Here is an 8,491-nt window from a genome sequence, read left to right as displayed (position 1 = left end):
TTTGGATGTTTGATACTCTTTCATGCGAAAATCACTGAACGGATTTTGATAATACTTAGCTGTTATGTAGCTTATGTATCAGAATATGTAACACATAAGCTATTGAACGCGCTTTTGCATGCGAGTTCGTCTGCGGTTGAAACCGCGCGGCACAGTTACTTCACAAAAGCTATGCAGATGATATATTTTAATTTTTAACGTCCGATAAAGATCGTACAAGTTCTAAAAAAGAGCGTGTGTGCCGAGAACACGTGTCAGACCTGAAACTTTTTTGACAAGATTCAAAGATACCAAAATCGTCGACTTACTCCATGACGTGACGGTATTGCCATGACGCGACCTTTAAATTTTACTCTCGACTCGCCTTTACTTCAAAAACTATTTTATCTAAGTTTTCGGCAAACTAAAAGCCATGGGAAAGAGCGGCCGTTAAAAAGCAACGGTTCCGAGCCCATGTGCGTCTAATTTTATTCCCCTGTTCACTGGATATGAAATAAATGCAAATTTATGCGATCGGCCGTCGTTCGGTTATCGGTTGCCATCGGTTCTAAAAAAATAATTAGAGATATCGCGTAACAAACGCAATGTCAGCTGGTGTATGTTGCTCTTAGACCGGGAGATACTGACACAAAATTTCGAGTCATTTGTAACAGGATGGCGGTTCTACAGGGGTCTTAGTACGCAATGACAAAAAGAAAAACGATGGTGTGAACACTGGTACCGGCGGCTTAGTCGCGTGGGCGTTAGTCGAACTCGTCGTAAAAATAGCGAAAGTCAAACGATTTGTAACACAAAAATTTTAGAATTTACCGATAGCCCATAAAAAAGAAGTAGGCGGTAGTGTCATGCCATACTTTTCCGGTGTGACTTACAGCCCGCCATACCGACGCAAATGTGTTGATTTAAAAAAAAACAATTCAACCATTTGTACCAGGCTAACTTTTGCACAGGTAACCATCGTCGTGCAGCCATTTACGAAAATCACCATACCATACTTTTCGGACGATTCCAAATGGTCGCCATACCGCCGAAAATCTGCAAAATTTTTTTTTTTCGCCAAACTTTTTGTACCAGTATTGCATTTGGATTTTTGGAGAGTATTTGATAAAATGTGACCATTATTATATTTGCCATACATCTAGTAGGGGGAAAAAGTGCTGCCATACTTCATAAATAAATTTATTATTAATTTATAGATTTGAAGATTTCTACCACCTAGATCTTTGAAATTTTGTATTTATATTTGTTGAACCTCAAACTTATAGGAAAGATTAATGCCATACTGTTACAAATCGTTCAAAATACGAATAAAATCATACAATAAAAAAAAATCTTATACACATTCGCCACCTCCCACAGGTATGGCATTATCACACTTCTATTTATAATCATTCAGGAGTTGTTGAAAAAAAAATTAGGGTGTTACAAATGGTTCGGCGAAAAAAAAATTTGCAGATTTTCGGCGGTATGGCGACCATTTGGAATCGTCCGAAAAGTATGGCATGGCGATTTTCGTAAATGGCTGCACGACGATGGTTACCTGTGCAAAAGTTAGCCTGGTACAAATGGTTGAATTGTTTTTTTTAAATCAACACATTCGCGTCGGTATGGCGGGCTGTAAGTCACACCGGAAAAGTATGGCATGACACTACCGCCTACTTCTTTTTTATGGGCTATCGGTAAATTCTAAAATTTTTGTGTTACAAATCATTTGACTTCGCTATTTTTCCAACGAGTTCGACTAACGCCCACGCGACTAAGCCGCCGGTACCAGCGTTCACGCCATCGTTTTTCTTTTTGTCATTGCGTACTAAGACCCCTGCAGAACCGCCATCCTGTTACAAATGACTCGAAATTTTGTGTCAGTATCTCCCGGTCTATCTATTTCGACCAGATTCGGGTAATTTGTATTGTTTTGGGCATTTTTTAGTAGTTCATCGATGAAGTTAAGGGATATAGTCATGTAACTAATGGTACGGATGAATTTTGAAAATGTATAAATGTGTAGGAGTTAGTCAAGAGTTAATGAAAGGTGTGTCATTAGGCATTATGATATCTATAGTAATATTATAAAGCTGAAGAGTTTGTTTGTTTGAACGCGCTAATCTCAGGAACTACGGTCCGATTTGAAAAATTCTTTCAGTCTCAGTTAGCCCATTCAACGAGGAAGGCTAGGTATAGGCTGTATATCATCACGCAATTGCAAGACCAACAGTAGCGGAGCCACACGGGTGAAACCGCGGAGCGCAGCGAGTATATATTATGAAAAATTATATGAATTGGCATGCTTTAAAAGAGCAACCTAGTTTCCAATTGGATCTTCTCTGTAGAAACTGCGTTCCGAACCGGTGATAAATGTGAAATTATGTATTTTTACCATTGATAAGCCCTTGTAAAATGAATAATAAATAGGTAATTAATGTTTAAGTTTGAGTTAAGTTTGATTTTCTTAGCTCATAGCATCTTATATAACTTTTGCCTCAATAAAAAGACAGATTATATAGGCTAAATATAACAATCGTAATTAGAGCATGATAAAGCCATGAATATAAATAGTTTGGAAAATCCAAAAGTGCACGCCTCATAATTTTCTTTTAATAATTATTTATTAATTATTATTTTTGTTTATTTAATAAAAATTAAACCACATCGAATCAGACCCTGAAAAATTAAAGGGTTCTATTCCTGAGCATACTCAAGCGTAAGAGAAAAAAAAAGACTCGATTATATATTATGTATTTCGGTCGCTATCGTTTAACAAGAAAATCCTCCGCACATACAGACACACGGACGTCCAAGACAGAACTTTTTTAAATTGTTTTTTAACTAGTTTAAATAACAAAAATGACATCAAAAATATCATGAATGTTAAAAATAGTGTTTTTTCTTAATATGTGTGTGTATGTATTATCTTACAAGTGCAATGTATGATACATAAAGACATTTTAAGTTTGAAAAATCAGATGTTTTGCGCGAAGTGACAGTAGTACCCACCTCAACGCTTCGCTTATGAGGCGTGCAATATATCATATATGTCTTTAGTACAAGCAATACCACGGGCAGTAACTAGTAATTTCTAGAGCACTCGTGACGTCACAAATCGGAATGCCATAGTAACGGCAGATGAGCTTGTTTACATTCACTACACATTTAACTCGAAATTCCGTGGACAGTACCTAAATGGAAAATTTTTTTAAATTTTAAGGTACATGGGTGCTATACTTATTTCCGGTTATGTTTCTGCATTATTTAAAAATATAGGGAACATATAGGCTTATAATTTACTAAAAATGTCATATCATTAGCACATTTTCGAATTAAAAATATTAAATACATTTTTATGATGTTTTCTTACGAATAAAACAACAATAATGTGAGCAACAATAATTAGGTAGTACTTACATTTAATTTCCTATGCTATTTTCTACTTTTATGTTATGTTAGGTATGTCTATTCATATGATTGTGAATTTAATATGACCTGTGTCATATTATCTTATCATTAAGGTTAAAAACCATAACATATTTTATACCATTTCATTTCACAACGGAAGACAAAGCGCATCATTTACAATAAATATATATTCGTCCGTACCAAAATAATATTGTAGAATACTAGGATAAAGTCCACTCATAGTTTATTCGCTTCTCATGTACCGGGAGGGGGAGGGGGAGGGGGTTCCGTTATTTAAATGAGGGTACAAATAAAATCCGTGGACACTCAAACTTTTCAATTTAGCCGCGGACATGGAATATATTAACAGGCGTCAAGATTGAAATTAATAAATGGAAAAAATTAAAAAACAACCACGAACAAACAGAAAGTTTTAAAATATTATTGTAATGTATTCAAATTGAAAAAGGCATCGCCGTGTCAATTTAACGAAGTTTGGACTGGTTTATATTTAAGTTTAGGGGTTTATGGCTCAATTTAAATATATGAAACCTTTTTAAAGCAACCTGCACAGAAAAAAAAACAATTCCAAATTAGAATTGTGTAAAGTACAGATTACAAATATGCAAGTTCGTCCGCTCCCCACAAGAGGGCGCGAGTAATTAACGTAAGCCGCCAATTAGCATAGTCTTTGATTCCACAAGGAGGCTTTTTTGCTAAATCTCCTTAATTTCCTTTCGTAAATTCGAGACGAAAACCCGGGTTCAAAAATCATGAATATGTATAGGTACGGGAGTTACAAAGCCGCGGCAACCCGCTTTCCGAATTTAGCCGCCAAATGTTTGAGTATTTTGGGGATATAGTTTTATTTTTATACAAATTAATTGTATTCAGTTACCGTTTTTCATGCTGAAATAACTACAATACAGGTACGAATAAACCAACTAACACTATGTTTATTTATACATAGATTCAATTAAATATTGATCAAAATAACAAACCTACTACCTCTTTTTTCAGAGCTTTACCTTGTCTAACATTTTTCAGTCAACTTCTTTAAACTTCATAATATAATATTTCAAAGGGAAAATAAGGCATTTATCGAAATGCAAATTGTTCGAAATTAGCGGGAAAAGATAAGAAACGGGATTACTGCTTAATTTCAGTGGGGAGGAAATCCAAGAAGTGATTAGTGTCTTAAGTCTTAACGGATTAACAGTTACTATCTGATTTCAGTAAAAACAAAGCCACTAGAAATCATCACTTTAATTTATAAAAAGAAAAAAGTATATACCTAATATGAACTTGTTAGTCGATAGGTACTCGTGCCTACCAAGAAGATGATTTAAATGATTGACCATAATTTAAAAGAGCAACTATGGAGACTCTTGCCGGTTCTTCTGATACTGCTTTCCGAATCGGTGGTAAATGTTAAAATATGTAATGACGTTTCAAAAGTGCTTCTAGAAGAAGTCTAATTGAATAAATAAATGTTTGAGTTTGAGTTTGAAGGTAGGTACCTACCTACTTATGTAAAAAACACACTTTTTATATTAACTCTAAACCACCACATATTTCTTACAATCTGTGGTATTTTTACATGAGTATTTTAATGTGTTCTTGTTATTATTTCTTTTAACTTTTAACTTCAAAATAATTTATAAGATGGGGAAAAAGTTTCATTCTCTAACAGTACCCCATAACTTTACAATTTTAAAACAAACGATAACAAATTTAAAACGAATCTCAGTTTACAAAAACTTTAAACATTATACCGATTCAACCTTTATAATTTTAATGAACCTAATACCTACTAAAATATACGTATACATACCTACAAGAATACAACGGTTCCACAGAATTGTCTCCCTTGAGTGTTTTTATCAATAACCAAAAGATAGTATTGATAAAATAAAGGCTGGCAATAACAATAAAATATAACGGTCTCGGAATCTATAAATTTTCTTTTATTTTTCCTCTGGCCAACGTCCAGGGTGCATATAAATGTGGGGTTTGGAATAAGATGGATTGATTCGGCCATAATTTATCACATATCGTCTGTTTGCTTATTGAATATAATGGATTGACTATTTACTGAAGTTCTGTTAAGTCACCTGACTAATGTTTTTGGTTGGGTATTCTTTTATGGGATGTACCTAAATTATGGTTTTTGTTTTTAGTAGGATAAATAATTTATTCAGTATTGTTGCGTTTGAGATTCATAATACATATTCAATTCTATTCATTTGTTGTTGTTTTTATATTATGTACCTATCTAAGATACAACTTTTTAAGTACTTACAAAATTTTCTATTGCATATTGTGCAGTTAAAACACACGAGGAATTATATTTTCTTTAATATTTAAAACAACCCATTAATTAAACACCAAAGTAATACAACAGAAAAATAAACACAATCTCTCACCCAGTCATTATTTATCTCAACCTTAATATCCAAAATTTCAGTAAGAAAATCGTGAAAATGGCGGCTTCATTACCGCGGGTCATCAGTATGCATAATGAATTAGTTCAGCGCCATCTAGCGGCGGCTGCTCGAACTACGTAATGGATATGAAAACAAGATGGATAGCGGTGCGCTGTGAGGAATGGTTTGTTGTTCTATCATTAATTGTTGTTATTTTATTGCAATTTTGTGTTGGTATGAAAGCGAATAAGTACATAGTAGGAATGAGGTTTTAAAGTAACATTAAGGGCCGATTTTTCAATGCTTGGATAAAACTTAGTCGTCGAATAATGTATAAAACTTCCATTTTAAAAACGCATTATAATTGCCCGTATTTGACAGTTCACGTGACATTTTAATATTATCGTCTAATACCGTAGAGGGTAGTTCATTCTCCCTCTACGTCTAATACTTTTTTGGACGGATAAGTTTTATCCAAGCATAGAAAAATCGGCCTTAACTGATAAGTAGTAACTTTTAACTACATTTTAAACAGTGTGCAAATTTCGATGATATTTTCATTTTATACCTAGGATTTAGGAATGCACTTTTTCATTATATTTCTTACTTAACCGATTATAATATTATATTGAATACACTTTATAGTGTTAAGAAAGATTCAATTTGTTTATTCAAAGTGCTTCTAAAGCAAGTCTGGTTAAATAAATAGATGTTTGAGTTAGATTCAGATTTCGTACTTATAAATTCTTTAAAAGCACTTAATTGTGCATCCAATACAAAACTAAACCCTAGTTTCAATATAACTATTTTATACTTATAATGCGGATATAACAAACAGATCCTCTCACCGCCCCATATATAATTAAATCGGAAATTTATCATAAAAGCAACGTAACCTCCGCCATTATACCAAAACTGTTACAATATTCTCGCAAACTTTTCTTCATTGCTTCCCATTTTTCATGACAACCATATCTCATAAACCTTATTTCTATAAATTTAAAGTTCAAAATTACATGGCAAGTTTAACAGTAGGTGTATTTTCAATTTGGTCGGATAGTACATAAAGCGACTATAAGTAGCAGACAAGAGATGGCGCGACAGTCGATTTATCACCGACTCCTGGAGAGGCTGTCCTTGCCACGAGATACTTTTTACTATAACAGATGCTGTATAATTTTTGGATAAGCCGAACTGTCTGCAAATAAATTTCAGATTATTTGCGACAGTTTCTTACAATCGACTGATAAGAATGGATCATATTTTTGTGCTGTCGATATATTTGTAGTAAAAATATAGTGCAAAATAATAAAGCGTTTTTTTTATTTTACATTTCACTGTAAAAGAAAAGAAAATTCAAAGCACCATCTTATTTTAAAATAGCAGGTACGTTAAAAACTAGAACGTATGATACCTATTCAGATTTCAGACACCACAACTTATCTCAACTATTTAATAATCCGTGGTACTATTAAAAAAATATTTCTATAGTTATTATAAGTACAAAACATACAAACATCTCCAGGCTATGTTAATGAGGTGTAAGGACCATCTTTCATTTCACCCCATTTGGCACGAAGCGACAGATCACCGCTAAATTATGTCTAAAATATACTGTAAGTTTGTCAAGTGGCTGTATAGAAAGTTTTTCGTTAGTGTTATTAATTTTTTTGACCACACAATAACAAACTACCTACCTACATGATATACCTAGTACCTATTGAGAACTTTTATGTGTTTCAAGTGTGATCTTGCATTAAGATTTCAAAATATTTTTGTACTATATGAGTAAAATTTGAGTAAAAAAAATTTGAAGAAATTTATGAAAATGCAAGCATTTTCAACGAGCAGAGATATCAAGTACGTAAAACCGGGGGTTTAAAGCGACTGTCTCTAATGAAACTCCGTGGTTTTTCATGATTATTCATACCTCTTGGATACTCTCCTTTCCTTTGAAATAACACGGGCACTGTGTAGAATGTGGTAAGGGCGTTTTTAGTCACTTTCTACGTTTAATTGGACGGTAAATGCTAATGATGTCACTTATGATAATTTATTTTCAGCTATGTCTAATGGTTTGGTGCTAAATTGGTTTAATGTTATAAAATCAAACTGAAAATTCTTCCAGTGTTAGATATAATATATACTAATATACCTACTTAAATCAATTTATAAAAACTATCAGGTCCTATATTTCAACGCATCTGAGTATAGGATTATTCGATAAGTCATCGAATATTTCACAAAAAAGTATTGTACCTACATTCTTTACACGAAATGAAAAGTGATATAGGTAGTAGGTAACTAGATACTTTTATGATTACTGGATTACCTTATGTAGTAAATTTATTTTAAAGACTTACTGTTAATTTTATTAAAACAATTCATAAAAAGTCAGTCTCCTATAAAAATGATTTAATCAACTGAAAACGAGCACCACATAAGCCGATATTTACGTTACTCCCCTACGATATCCGATATCCTGAAAATAAAACGTCACTTACCATGATTTCCTGTGTGCTCTCCTCATTTTGATACAGTGACCTGCGCTAAATCACCCCCCCTCCTCCCTTATTATCATTCCCCTCCATTAATGTAATTGCTTGCAAGTGGTCACATACTTGTGGTGAAATTAATTAAGTTTATCTGTCTGTTTATTGCGTCATAACGTT

Source organism: Colias philodice, chromosome 11 (genome assembly GCF_061535455.1).
Source record: "Colias philodice isolate Cphi_HAF_F1 chromosome 11, ilColPhil1 Martin Lab GWU primary, whole genome shotgun sequence".
NCBI classification, from domain to species: Eukaryota; Metazoa; Arthropoda; class Insecta; order Lepidoptera; family Pieridae; genus Colias; species Colias philodice.
This window is presented reverse-complemented; position numbering follows the sequence as displayed.